Below are 15,817 nucleotides of genomic sequence, written 5' to 3' on the forward strand. Positions count from 1 at the left end.
GGTCCTAATGGAAACTAAGGGATATTAAGGTCTCCTTTTAATAGAGAACCGGAACAAAGCATTAACACATAGTGAATACATGAGCTCCTCAAACTACGGTCATCACCGGGAAGTATCCCGATTATTGTCACTTTGGGGTTAATGGATCATAACACATAATAGGTGACTATAGACTTGCAAGATAGGATCTAGAACTCTCATATATTGATGAAAACATAATAGGTTCAGATCTGAAATCATGGCACTCAGGCCCTAGTGACAAGCATTAAGCATAGCAAAGTCATAGCAACATCAATCTCAGAACATAGTGGATACTAGGGATCAAACCCTAACAAAACTAACTCGATTACATGGTGAATCTCTTCCAACCCATCACCGTCCAGCAAGCCTACGATGGAATTACTCACGCACGGCAGTGAGCATCATGAAATTGGTGATGGAGGATGGTTGATGATGACGACGGCGACGAATCCCCCTCCCCGGAGCCCCGAACGGACACCAGATCAGCCCTCCCGAGAGGTTTTAGGGCTTGGCGGCGGCTCCGTATCGTAAAACGCGATGATTTCTTCTCTCCTATTTTTTCTCCCCGAAAGCAGTTATATAGAGTTGGAGTTGGAGTCGGGGGGTCTCCAGGGGGCCCACGAGGTAGGGGGTGCGCCCTAGGGGGGGGGCGCCCCCACCCTCGTGAGAAGGGTGTGGGTCCCCTGGTCTTCATCTTTGGCGAGGATTTTTTATTATTTATTGTAAGATATCCCGTGGAGTTTCAGGTCATTCCGAGAACTTTTGTTTTCTGCACATTAAACAACATCATGGCAATTTTGCTGAAAACAGCGTCAGTCCGGGTTAGTTCCATTCAAATCATACAAGTTAGAGTCCAAAACAAGTGCAAAAGTGTTTGGAAAAGTAGATACGTTGGAGACGTATCAACTCCCCCAAGCTTAAACCCTTGCTTGTCCTCAAGCAATTCAGTTAACAAACTGAAAGAAATAAAGAATAACTTTTACAAACTCTATTTGCTCTTGTGGTTGTAAATATGTAAAGCTAGCATTCAAGTTTTCAGCAAAGATTATAACTAACCACATTTGCAATAATTCTCAGGTCTCATGATTACTCATATCAATAACATAATCAACTAGCAAGCCATAATAATAAATCTCGGATGACAACACTTTCTCAAAACAATCATAATATGATATAACAAGATGGTATCTCGCTAGCCGTTTCTGAGACCGCAAAACATAAATTTAGAGCACCTTTAAAGATCAAGGACTGACTAGACATTGTAATTCATGGTAAAAAAGATCCAATCATAGTCACACCCAATATAAATTAACAGTGATGAATGCAAATGACAGCTGCACTCTCCAGCTAGTGCTTTTTAATAAGAGGGTGATGACTCAACATAAAATAAATAGATAGGCCCTTTGCAGAGGGAAGCAGGGATTTGTAGAGGTGCCAGAGCTCGGTTTTAAAATAGAGGTGAATAACATTTTGAGCGGTATACTTTCATTGTCAACATAACAACCGAGAGATGGCGATATCTTCCATGCTACACACATTATAGGCGGTTCCCAAACAGAATGGTAAAGTTTATACTCCACCTCCACCAACAAACATCAATCCATGGCTTGCTCGAAACAACGAGTGCCTCCAACATACATCAGGTCTCAGGGGGAGTTTTGTTTGCAATTATTTTGATTTAGTTTGCATAAAGCATGGGACTGGGCATCCCGGTGACCAGCCCTTTATCTCATGAGTGAGGAGCGGAGTCCACTCCTCTTGAGAATAACCCGCCTAACATGGAAGATACAGACAACCCTAGTTGATACATGAGCTATTCGAGCATACAAAACATGATGATTATTTGAAGGTTTAGAGTTTGGCACATACAAATTTACTTGGAACGGAAGGTAGATACCGCATATAGGAAGGTATAGTGGACTCATGTGGAATAACTTTGGGGTTTAAGGAGTTTTGATGCACAAGCAGTATTCCCGATTAGTACAGGAGAAGGCTAGCAAAAGACTGGGAAGCGACCAACTAGAGAGCGACAACAGCCATGTACATGCATTAAAATTAATAAACATTGGATGCAAGCATGAGTAGGATATAATCCACCATGAACATAAATATCGTGAAGGCTATGTTGATTTGTTTCAACTACATGCGTGAACATGTGCCAAGTCAAGTCACATAAATCATTCAGAGGAAGATACCACCCTAACATACCACATCATAACCATTTTAATAGCATGTTGGCATGCAAGGTAAATCATTATAACTCATAGCTAATCAAGCATGGCACAAGCAACTATGATCTCTAATTGTCATTGCAAACATGTTTATTCATAACAAGCTGAATCAAGAACGATGAACTCATCATATTTACATAAACAAAAGAGGTCGAGTTCATACCAGCTTTTCTCATCTCAGTCAGTCCATCATATATCATCATAATTTCCTTTCACTTGCACGACCAAACGATGTGAATAATAATAAGAGTGCACGTGCATTGGACTAAGCTGGAATCTGCGAGCATTCAATAAACAGGAGAAGACAAGGCAATATGGGCTCTTTTGTCGGATAAATAATAATGCATGTAAGAGCCACTTCAACAATTTAATCAAGGTCTTCTCTTACTGACCCCCAAAGAAAAGAAAAGAAATAAAACTATTTACACGGGAAAGCTCCCAACAAGCAAAAGAAGAACAGGAAATATTTTTGGGTTTTCTTTTTAATTACTACTACAGCATGGAAAGTAAATTAATTAAAAGCATATCAACTAATTTTTTTGGTTTTTTCTTAAGGTTCATCAAACACACAAGAAGAAAGCATAAAAAGAAAATAAACTAGCATGGATGATACAATGAAAAAGTATGAGCACCGACATCTGGCAATGAGTGTGTGTGTACATAAATGTAATGTCGGTGAGAAATACATACTCCCCAAGCTTAGGCTTTTGGCCTAAGTTGGTCTATGGCCACGGCTGGCCTGGCTGATATCCATAACGCTATGTTTGGATGTACGCATTGAGAGGTAGTATTGACATTGGGCATTTGTAACTACCGAATGCCAGCGTTTGGATGTCTTTAGTATTCGGTCGCGGAATTACAGCCTGATATTGGACACAGCCCGCCAAGACTAGCGAGTCCCCGCGCGAATTCCTCGCCTCCCCGCTCGGTTTTCGGGTGAAATTGCCCAATCCCGCTCCCTTTACCTCTCCGTCCCTTCCCCAAAACAAAAAAAACAGAGCAGGCGCGCGGAGCAAGGAGAAGCGGCGCTCATATCTCGCCGTCCTCCGCCTTCTCTACCGTCTCCGGTAGGTCTCCTCCTTCCCCGCCGCCCTCCTTCTTCTCCTCTAAATCTGAATCTAGCAGGCCTTCTCCCTATGGTTCACACCCCCCTCGCGACCCCAATCCTCCCCAATCTCCTACCCGCCTCTGTCCCCTGCGCCCCGCCGCCGGTCAGCCATCCCCTGAACGGCCCTCTCCCAGCCCTGTTCCTCTCCCACCCATATCCCTCTTCTTTCTCTCTGACCCATCCCTAATCCCATAGCCCTCCCTCCCGGTCAGATCCAATGGCCTCCCCTCCCTATTCCCCATCGGTTGTCCCTCCCTCTGCCCCATGGTCGCCCCTCCGCCTGTCAATCGTTGTCTTTCCCTTTGCATACATCTAACTTCTGCATGCTAAGATACTAGCTTACTAATTGTCTCTCTTAATTTAATTTTGCAGGTTATTTGGCTTGGTTTGGCACATCTCTGGGCTGACTGAAGGTATATTAATCAGTAATTTGTGCTTTTCACAAGGAACAAATATTTTCAGTTTGGTCATGCCTTCATATGATGTATAGAAAAAATCAGTATACCTCATAGTGAAGGCTTCTTGTACCATGTCTTATATGACTGAATGGTTGCTGAAATTTTGATACTTGTTGTAGCACACATTAGTACATCGGTCTTAGCTGCAGCATATGACTGAATGCTTGTCTTTCATGGCTGATTGATTGCTTGTTTTGGCATAATTTTAGATAGCTTGTTGCACGGTGTCTTGCTTATAGCTATTCATATATGAACGATTGATAGCTTGCTTGATTGCTTGTCTCCCGCTGATTGATATCTTGCTTGCTGAATTTTTGATGGCTTGTCTTTCATGGCTAATTGAATGAGGCATTCATGTCTAATTTCTGAAATGTAATGTAGCTGCACCATGTCTGACTTGGACTTGGTTGCTTACATAAACGAGGAGAACAAAAGAAGAAAGAGGAGGCGAATAGTTTTGACCAAACTGTACTTTGAATCGTTTCTTCTTGGGATAGCATATCTTAGTACGCAGAGGGCACCAAGGGATTTAGGAAGCTTTACTGACGATGAGGAAAAAAACATTCATCAGAAGTATTTGCTAAAAGGATTGTATGATGGGGCAGAAGTAACATGCTATGATCAGCTACGTTTAACTAAAAGAAACTTCCATGACTTATGCACCATGTTGCGTGAGAGGGCTGGTCTTTGTGACAGTGTCTATGTTTCCGTGGAAGAAAAGGTGGCAATGTTCTTGTTGGTAGTTGGCCATAGTATCAAAATGAGGATTCTGGGTGGCACTTACAAGCGCTCCTTATGGACTATTAGTACACACTTTGACGATGTATTAACAACGATTCTATCTCTAACCAGGGAGTTCATTAAGCTTCCTGATCCTTCTACTCAGCCACCTGATGATTACAAATGGAAGTGGTTTGGTAATGCACTTGGAGCGCTTGATGGGTGTCATGTTGATGTTTGTGTGCCTGTGTGTGACCAAGGGAGATATAGGAACGGGAAGCAAGCTATCACCACTAACATGCTTGGTGTGGTTGATTGGAATATGAAATTTATGTATGTCTTGCCTGGCTGGGAGGGTTCAGCTTCTGACTCAAGAGTCTTGCGTGATGCAATGAGGTTGAGCCGCCAAGATGCATTTGTCGTACCACATGGTATGACACTTTCTCTTGGTAATTCATTTCTCCTATGTAATTGATAGCTAACTCACTTGCTTGCCACACTAGGGAAATATTATTTAGTTGATGCTGGTTATACCAACGGTCCTGGATTTCCTGCTCCATTCAGATCGACTCGATATCACTTAAAAGAGTGGGTATCAAGTCAACAACAGCCCCAAACTCCTAAAGAGCTGTATAACTTGCATCATTCCCGAGCTAGAAATGTAGTCGAGAGAACATTTGGGTTGTGGAAGAAAAAGTGGGCTTTTCTACATTGTCAATCTTTCTTTGACATAAAGGACCAGGTATGATGTGTCCATATGGTGGTGAATAAGATGCAAACTAAATGGAAAATGCTTACGATAAACAAATATTATTGCAGGTTCGAATTATTAATGCTTGTTGTGTGTTACACAACTTTGCAAGGGATAGGCATCATGTGATGGATGATTTGTTGCTGGTGGAACTGGATAATGAAATAGCCTCTCCTGAAGATGATCCTCTAGATGATGCCGACTTAATTAGGAGTGTTCAAGTCAGCACTTCATGGACCAACTTTAGAGAGCGGCTAGCTAATGACATGTTTAATGAGTACCTCGTGAGACATGCTGAACTAGAGTTGGAGTAGGATGTGTGGGTCAACTAGATAATGGTGTACGTTCTCTTTTGTGCTAGCTAGTTGATATGGCTTTGCTAGGATGTGTGGGTCAGCACTGCATGGACTTTGCTTGTGTGATAGCCTAGCTTGCTAATGGTACCTTTTGGGTATTTTGTACATGCCTCATATTAAGAAATTAATATAATATATATATATATATATGTGTGTGATATTACCTTGCTGTCTTTGTGTTTCAATTTACATGCATCTTACGTTGTCTTTGTGTTTGGATATTATGTGCATGCATTTTCTTGTAGGACCATGGCTGAAGAAGGTGGAAAAAATTTTGGTAGAAATTACCTCACATGGACAGATGAAATGGACATTGCACTACTGGAGGTCCTTGTTGAGCATCACAACAATGGTGATCATGCCTAGAATGGATGGAAGTCCCATGTCTACAGTGCTGTTATAGGTAATGTGCGTGAGAAGTGCAATGTGACCATCACAAAGGAAAACATAAGTTCAAGGTGCAAAACCTTTGAAAAGCACTATGAGGCCATTAGCAAGATGCTTTCTCAAAGTGGATTTGGGTGGGATTGGATCAATAACAAGCTGTCAATTGATAGTGAAGATGTGTGGATTAAATATGTCGCGGTAAGAAATTTATCCGTTTCACATTTTGATTGTATTGCACATATGTAAGATATACCTTTCTTTGACAACTCTCTTTGTGTGTGTGTGTGTGTGTGCAGGCTAACAAGAAAGTGGGATTTTACAAGAACAAGGTCATTAAAAATTGGGATGCTATCACCACCATATACTCAAAAGATCATGCAAATGGTGAAGGTGTTGTCACAAGTGCTGAAACTGTTGTAGAACCAACTATGGAACCCAATGAAGCCTCTCCTGAAGTGCCACACAAAAAACAGCGGACCGGTGATGCCATCCTGTGCCTACTTGGGGATATGAAAGGCTCATTTAATGATGCTTTGAAGTCACTTGAGCCTTTACCTCTTCCCCAAGTTACACCTCCTGCTGAAATCCTCGCGACACTTGAGATGATCCTTGATTTGGCTCGTGGTGACATATTGCGACCTTATGGTAAGTTGATCCTTAGCGAACGCTTGTACCAAGCGCTTCTTGAGCTTCCCATGAACTTCAGGAAGGAATGGTTGTTGATGTTGGAATAGTAGAATGGCTCTTGATAGATAATATGTATGTGTACTGCTACTTTTAGTTCTCCTAGTGTGTGTGAGACTTTTGAACTTGTCCTAAAGTTGCATGGTTGATGCATAAGACTTGTTATGTGTTCTGGATGATGTGAGACATGTTATAATGTGTAATGGTGTTGGCAAGGCTATCATAATATGCTGCTGCTACCTACAGTTTTGAGCCTATTTTTCACGCTTTTGAATAGTTCATGTTGTCCAATGCATGATTATATGGTCCTGTTGCCTATCTACACTTTTCAGCCTATTTTTCATGTATTTTGGACAATTGATGTTGTCTGTACCAATTTTTAAATTATTTGCATGTGATTTTATTGTATTATAATACATAATCTCAAGTATATGGCATGACGATCAGATTTCATTTCGAAACTTGTACAAGCAATTATTATATTGTCCATACACTTCACAATGTCCAATTCTACACTATGGGCATCCAAACAAGATTTGGCATTGCTCCGTCCCTTGAATTCCAAGTGCCCAATACAAGAACATCCAAACACAAAGTGTGGCATTGCAGCTCAATACCAATGCCTTGGGATATTAGGCATTGGAGCCAATGCAATACCAAGGTCTTCAATGTCTACATCCAAACATAGCGTAATAATAGTTGGGGTCATACTGAGATGCAGCGGCTATCGCCTCCTGAGCTGCAGCGTGGCGACGAGCGGCCTCCGCTCTCCTCTCGTACTCATATGCCTCCTTCTGGTAATACTATATCCTCCTCTTTCTTGATAATCAAAGAAAGCGGGAGCAGGGAGAGTAATATGGACAGCACGACGTCTGTCAAAGATTAGTCGGTACTGGAGAGGTGATTCGTTCCTCTCGACAAAGTGGTAGGAAACCATATAATCAAAATCTAAACAAGCAGGAGGCAACTCCATGTCTCCTTCACGAATGTCTATCTCAAGAAATTTGGCTAAGCGGGTTGCATAAATTCCTCCAAAGAAATCTCCATTATGTCTATTATGATGCAACCTACGAGCTACAATGGCTCCCATATGATAAGATTGGTCTCCTGACACAGCACTCCTGAGAATGCTAAGGTCAGGGACACACATGTGACATGCTTCATCCTTAGCATTTATGCACCTACCTATGAAGAGAGCAAAATAATGTATAGCAGGAAAGTGAATGCTCCCTATGGTAGCTTGCGTTATATCTCTGGATTCCCCTACATTTATACCAGAAAGAAAGTTTCTAAATTCAGATTTAGGGGGATCCCTAACACTACCCCATTGTGGAAGTTTGCAAGCAAGAGTGAAATCCTCTAGGTCCATGGTATAAGATTTATCATAAAGATCAAACATGACTGAAGGAGAATTATGTGAAGATGAATAGTCAAACCTCCTCACAAAAGAGCTTGTGAGCTCATGATACTGGGGGCATTTGTCTGCCTCAAAGTCCTCAAGATTGGCATTACGCAAATATGCGTTAAATTCTTCTTTAATTCCCGCTTGATCCATAAAATTTTCAGAAGGCCACTCACAAGGATGCACTAGAGCGTCTCTTGGTGGCTCTTCGTCAGCATCACACATTGCAAGCCTGGGTCCTTGCTTCTTTGAAGAACCACCTTGGAACATTTTCCTAAGCATATTTCTTTCTCTGAAAAATCTGAAAAAAAAATAGTAACTTCAAAATAAAAGTAAACCAAACTCAATAATATTGATAGCAACTACTCCTACAAGTGCCTAGGGCCTATATCATGCATCAAAGCTACTTTTGACCATATAAATTTGACATGCAAGCTCAAGAACAGGGTCACCTAAGCAACACAAATTTGCAATGAATAAAGCACTAGAACAAAAACTAATTGGACCAATGGAGGAGTCACATACCAAGGAACAATCTCCCGAAGCAGTTTTGTGAGAGGTGCTTTGAGCAAGGAGATCGAAAATGGCAGCAAAACGACCTTGGACTCGGGTTTGAGTTGGTTTTTCGTGTTTGGGGGAGGAAGATGAAGTGTGTGGCTAGAAGAATAAGTGGAGGAGGGCCACCGTGGGCCCACGAGGCAGGGGGCGCGCCCTAGGGGGGTGGGCACGCCCTCCACCCTCGTGGCAAGGTGGTTGGCCTCCCTGGTGTGTTCTTTGTTCCATAAATCCTCAAATATTCTATAAAAATCATATTTAATTTTCGGGGCATTTGGAGAACTTTTATTTTCAAGGTATTTTTATATTGCACGGATAATCAGATAACAGACAGAAAATTATTTATTTTTACTTTATTTCAACTAAATAACATAAAGTATAGAGAGGGTACAGAAGGTTGTGGTTCTAGTTTCATCCATCTCATGCTCGTCAAAAGGAATCCACTAACAAGGTTGATCAAGTCTTGTTAACAAACTCATTCCGATTAACATGAAACCGGAGAAATTTCGAATAACACTAGGTTACCTCAACAGGGATATGCACATCCCCAATAATAAGTATATCATATTTCTTCTTGACAGTAGGAAGAGGAAATTCAAAACCTCCAAATATAATCGATGGAATTTTTCCAATAGAATTGATACTATGAACTTGAGGTTGTTTCCTAGGAAAGTGTACCATATGCTCATTACCATTAACATGAAAAGTGACATTGCCTTTGTTGCAATAAATAACAGCCCCCGCAATATTAAGAAAAGGTCTTCCAAGGATAATTGACATACTATCGTCCTCGGGAATATCAAGAATAACAAAGTCCATTAAAATAGTAACGTTTGCAACCACAACAGGCACATCCTCACAAATACCGACGGGTATAGAAGTTGATTTATCAGCCATTTGCAAAGATATTTCAGTAGGTGTCAACTTATTCAAATCAAGTCTACGATATAAAGAGAGAGGCATAACACTAACACCGGCTCCAAGATCACATAAAGCAGTTTTAAAATAGTTTCTTTTAATGGAGCATGGTATAGTAGGTACTCCTGGATCTCCAAGTTTTTGGTATTCCACCCTTAAAAGTATAATTAGCAAGCATGCTGGAAATTTCAGCTTCCGGTATCTTTCTTTTATTTGTAATAATATCTTTCATGTACTTAGCATAAGGATTTGTTTTGAGTATATCAGTCAATCGCATACGCAAAACTATAGGTCTAATCATTTCAGCAAAGCGTTCAAAATCCTCATCATCCTTTTTCTTGGATGGTTTGGGAGGAAAAGGCATGGGTTTCTGAACCCAAGTTTCTCTTTCTTTACCATGTTTCCTAGCAACAAAGTCTTTCTTATCATAACGTTGATTCTTTGATTGTGGGTTATCAAGATCAACAGCAGGTTCAATTTCTACATCATTATCACTACTAGGTTGAGCATTAATATGAACATCATCATTAACATTTTCATTAGGTTCATGTTCATTACCAGATTGTGTTTCAGCATCAGACATAGAGATATCATTTGGATTATCAGGTGGTTCAGCAATAGGTTCACTAGAAGTTTGCACAATTCTATCATTTTTCTTTTTCTTCTTTTTAGAAGAACTATATGCATCAATTTTATTTCTCTGAGAATCTTGCTTAATTCTCTTAGGGTGGCCTTCAGGATACAAAGGTTCCTGAGTCATTCTACCAGTTCTAGTAGCCACTTTAACAGCATAATCATTTTTCTTACTATTCATCTCATTGAGCAATTCTTTTTGAGCTTTAAGTACTTGTTCTACTTGAGTGGTAACCATAGAAGCATGTTTGCTAACAAGTTTAAGTTCATCTCTAATATTAGCCATATAATCACCCAAGTATTTAATCATATCAGCATCTTGTTTTAATTGTCTACCAAAATAAGCATTGAAGTCTTCTTGCTTAAACATAAAATTATCAAACTCATCCAAGCATTGACTAGCAATTTTAGTAGGAGGGATTTCAGCTTTATCATATCTATAGAGAGAATTTACCTTTACTACCTGTGTCGGGTTATCGAGGTCTGGAGGTTCTTCAATAAATAAAGGATTAAGATCATATATTTCTTCATCAGGCGGTAAATTAAGACCATGTATTTCTTCAATAGGAGGTAAATTCTTAACATCTTCAGCTTTAATACCTTTTTCTTTCATAGATTTCTTTGCCTGTTGCATATCTTCAGGACTGAGAAATAGAACACCTCTCTTCTTCGGAGTTGGTTTAGGAATAGGATCATTAATTGGAGCAGGAGCTGGCTCAAGAGGTGCCCAATTATTTTCATTTGTCAACATATTATTCAATAAGATTTCAGCTTCATCCGGTGTTCTTTCCCTGAAAAGAGAACCAGCACAACTATCCAGGTAATCTCTGGAAGCATCGGTTAGTCCATTATAAAAGATATCAAGTATTTCAATTTTCTTAAGAGGATGATCAGACAAAGCATTAAGTAACTTGAGAAGCCTCCCCCAAGCTTGTGGGAGACTCTCTTCTTTAATTTGCACAAAGTTGTATATTTCCTTTAAAGCAGCTTGTTTCTTATGAGCAGGGAAATATTTAGCAGAGAAGTAGTAAATCATATCCTGGGGACTACGCACACAACCAGGATCAAGAGAATTAAACCATATCTTAGCATCACCCTTTAATGAGAACAGAAATATTTTAAGGATATAAAAGTAGCGAGATCTCTCATCATTAGTGAACAGGGTGGCTATATCATTTAATTTAGTAAGATGTGCTACAACAATTTCAGATTCATAGCCATGAAAAGGATCAGATTCAACCAAAGTAATTATATTAGGATCAATAGAGAATTCATAATCCTTATCAGCAACACATATGGGTGAAGTAGCAAAATCAGGGTCAGGTCTCATCCTAGCATTTGGAGATTGCTTACTCCATTTAGCTAATAACCTTTTGCGTTCATATCTATCTTTGCAGGCTAAAATAGCTAAAGAAGCATCTTGATCAAATCAATAACCCTCAAGAATAACAAGTGATTCTTCATCATCACTTTCATCTTCATAATCAAGATTCAATATTTTCAACCTCTCTAGCCCTAGCAAGTCGTTCCTCTAGAAAATCACTAAGTGGCATAGTAGTATCAGGCATAGAGGTAGTTTCATCATAAGTATCATGCATAGCAGAAGTAGCATCATCAATAACATGCGACATATCAGAACGAATAGCAGAAGCAGATGTAGGTGTCGCAAGCTTACTCATAACAGAAGGTGAATCAAGTGCAGAGCTAGATGGCAGTTCTTTACCTCCCCTCGTAGTTGAGGGATAGATCTTAGTTTTTGGATCTCTCAAGTTCTTCATAGTGTCCAGCAGATATAAATCCCAAGTGACTCAAAGAATAGAGCTATGCTCCCCGGCAACGGCGCCAGAAATTAGTCTTGATAACCCACAAGTATAGGGGATCGCAACAGCTTTCGAGGATAGAGTATTCAACCCAAATTTATTGATTCGACACAAGGGGAGCCAAAGAATATTCTCATGTATTAGTAGCTGAGTTGTCAATTCAACCACACCTGGAAACTTAGTATCTGCAGCAAGGTGTTTAGTAGCAAAGTAATTTGATAGTGATGGTAATGGTAACAAAAGAGTAATGAAAGCAAAGTAATGTTTTTGGTATTTTGTAGTGATTGTAACAATAGCAACGAGAAAGTAAATAAGCGTAAACAGTATATGGAAAGCTCGTAGGCATCGGATCAATGATGGATAATTATGCCGGATGTGGTTCATCATGTAACAGTCATAACATAGGGTGACACAGAACTAGCTCCAATTCGTCAATGTAATGTAGGCATGTATTCCGAATATAGTCATATGTGCTTATGGAAAATAACTTGCATGACATCTTTTGTCCTACCCTCCCGTGGCAGCGGGGTCCTAATGGAAACTAAGGGATATTAATGTCTCCTTTTAATAGAGAATCGGAACAAAGCATTAACACATAGTGAATACATGAACTCCTCAAACTACGGTCATCACCGGTAAGTATCCCGATTATTGTCACTTCGGGGTTAACGGATCATAACACATAATAGGTGACTATAGACTTGCAAGATAGGATCTAGAACTCTCATATATTGATGAAAACATAATAGGTTCAGATCTGAAATCATGGCACTCGGGCCCTAGTGATAAGCATTAAGCATAGCAAAGTCATAGCAACATCAATCTCAGAACATAGTGGATACGAGGGATCAAACCCTAACAAAACTAACTCGATTACATGGTGAATCTCATCCAACCCATCACCGTCCAGCAAGCCTACGATGGAATTACTCATGCACGGCGGTGAGCATCATGAAATTGGTGATGGAGGATGGTTGATGATGACGCCGGCGATGATTCCCCCTCCCCGGAGCCCCGAACGGACTCCAGATCAGCCCCCGAGAGGTTTTAGGGCTTGGCGGCGGCTCTGTATCATAAAACGCGATGATTTCTTCTCTCCTATTGTTTTCTCCTCGAAAGCAGTTATATAGAGTTGGAGTTGGAGTCGGGGGGTCTCCAAGGGGCCCACAAGGTAGGGGGCGCGCCCTAGGGGGGCGCCCCCCACCCTCGTGAGAAGGGTGTGGGCCCCCTGGTCTTCTTCTTTGGCGAGGATTTTTTATTATTTATTGTAAGATATCCCATGGAGTTTCAGGTCATTCCGAGAACTTTTGTTTTCTGCACATAAAACAACATCATGGCAATTCTGCTGAAAACAGCGTCAGTCCGGGTTAGTTCCATTCAAATCATACAAGTTAGAGTCCAAAACAAGGGCAAAAGTGTTTGGAAAAGTAGATACGTTGGAGACGTATCACAACCTCACTCTGCAGCCGAACCAGTGAACCCTCGTACTCCTCTGCGCGCGGGCTTCCACTGCCGCGTCTTCCCCGGTTCTGCGTCGTCCCCTTCCTAGGCCTCGCCGTCGTCCACCGCCATGGTGCTCTCCGCGCGGCGTGGTCAACGTGGTCAAGGAACGACTTCCATCGGAAGAGTACTATACGTTGAGAGGCTGACAGCTGGGTCCACGGCCATAGCCCAGTTTTTTTGTGATTTGCCAAGTAAGTCGCTTTGTCAGGCCTGTTGGCTTGCTAATCTTTCAAGACAAGGAGAGCTTTCATTCGGCTGACCGAGAAAATGGGCCATCAGTAATGAGAAATGGGTTGTACATTTTTAAAACACATCAAACCGGCAATTAGTTTCAAATATCTTTTTCTTTCATTTCAAGATTTTAAATTACATTAATTTTTATGCGTGGGGAATTTGTTAGATTTTATATTGATATAAATTTATTTTTAAAATCAATTTGAATGTGAGTCGAAATTTCGGGATTAAAAACAGTTCGGACCGCACCGAAATATGCAAAATTTCGTATAATTTTTTAACCGTGGCCACAATATGGGCTGTAATGCTAACAAAAAGAATATGGGCTCCAAAAAAACCTTAAGAATTAGCAAATGGGCTGTAAATTATTAGAAATAATTGCAGATGGGTTGTATGCTGTTTTCCACAGATTTGAGGCTTTCCTAAAAAAAAGGTTGACGCACAAGCACTGACTGTTGGATGTCCATCCAACGGCCATCGTGCTTCTTCAATCTTTGCTCTTCCTGCTCCAGCCGCTCAAACAAAGCGCCGGCGGGACTGCCTGCTCCCTCCTCCCCGCGGCCGGCTGTGCTGCCGCGCAGGCCTCACCGCCCCACCGTACTCCCATCGCTGGCCTAGCCATCCCTCTACTCACCCACACCTGCTGTTATTCTTCGGCGACGGCAGACGAACCAGTAAACCCTCGTACAGTCGTACTCCCCTCCGCGTGGGAAACAACTGCCGAGTCTTCCCTGCCTTCATGTCGTCCCCTTACCAGGCCTCGCCGTCGTCCACCGCCGTGGTTCTCTCGATGCGGCATGGTCAATGTGGTCAACGATCAACTTCCATCGAAAGAGTACTGTGCGTGGAGACGCTGACAGCTGGTCCACGACCGCAGCAAGGAAGTGCCTCCTTATTACACGCAAAATAATTATTCCTCCACCTGACAGCGGGGACCCACTGGACGGGCCACCGTATTTCGCCAAAAAAATGTTTCCCCCCTGACTGCTGGGACCCACCAGCTACACCTTCTCACGCAAGGAAGTGCGCCTGGGCAAAAAAACAAAACGATTCGCCCCCCCTGACTGTTGGGACCCACCATCTACATCTTCGCACGCAAGGAAGTGCCTCACAGACGGGACCCACCTGGTTGAAGCGTACGTAGCATTGTCATTCTAGTCGCGAACATGTACGCACATATATACTGGTGGATGTAGAGGCACACACGTGTCGTAGTAGAGGCGCGCACGTAGCATGTACATGTATGTACAATGGCCAGGGCGCAAGAAAGAAAATACGGCCACGTATGTGTACATACGGGCGGGGTCTCGAACGCCTACTCGCGCATACGTACGGCCAGGGCTCATTGACATGGCTGGGTCGGAACGGAGAAACAGCGTCGTCGTCGTGTTCATGGGGAGGCAACGGATGCGTCGTGTTCATGGGGAGGCAACAGAATGCGTTGTGTTCATCGGGAGGCAACGGAACGCGTGGGAGCCAACCGGCTGGGTCGGAACGGAATGCATGGTCGTGTTCATCGGGAGGGCTTGGACAGAACAGGCGATGGAAACGAGGCCTGGCGTACCGCACAACGGAGGAAACGGCCTTGTGTTCAACCAGCTACGTTCGAAACGGGATCCTGTTCATCGAGAGGGGTCTGGCGTACCGCAAAACGGACGAAACAGACCTCTTACGGTCGAAACGGGGGTCCTGTTGATCGGGAGGGGTGTGGCATACCGCAAAATGGACGAAACGGACTTGTGTTGGAGCGCTACGGTCGAAACGGGGGTCCTGTTCATCGGAAGGGGTGTGGCGTACCGCAAAACGGGACTCCACATGATACTGTTCATCTCCACCGTCGACCTCCTCCAGCCTCCACGGGCTACCGTCGACCTCCTCCAGCCTCCATGGGCTCCTGTTCATCCAGCCTCCACCGCGTGCTACTCCACTGGCTACTGTTCAACCACCCCTCCACGGGCACCCCTCCACCGTCTACTGTTCATCCAGCCCTCCACACCACGGGGTCCTGTTCAACCACCCCTCCACGGGCACCCCTC

Source organism: Triticum dicoccoides, chromosome 6A, assembly GCF_002162155.2.
Source record: "Triticum dicoccoides isolate Atlit2015 ecotype Zavitan chromosome 6A, WEW_v2.0, whole genome shotgun sequence".
Taxonomy (NCBI): Eukaryota; Viridiplantae; Streptophyta; class Magnoliopsida; order Poales; family Poaceae; genus Triticum; species Triticum dicoccoides.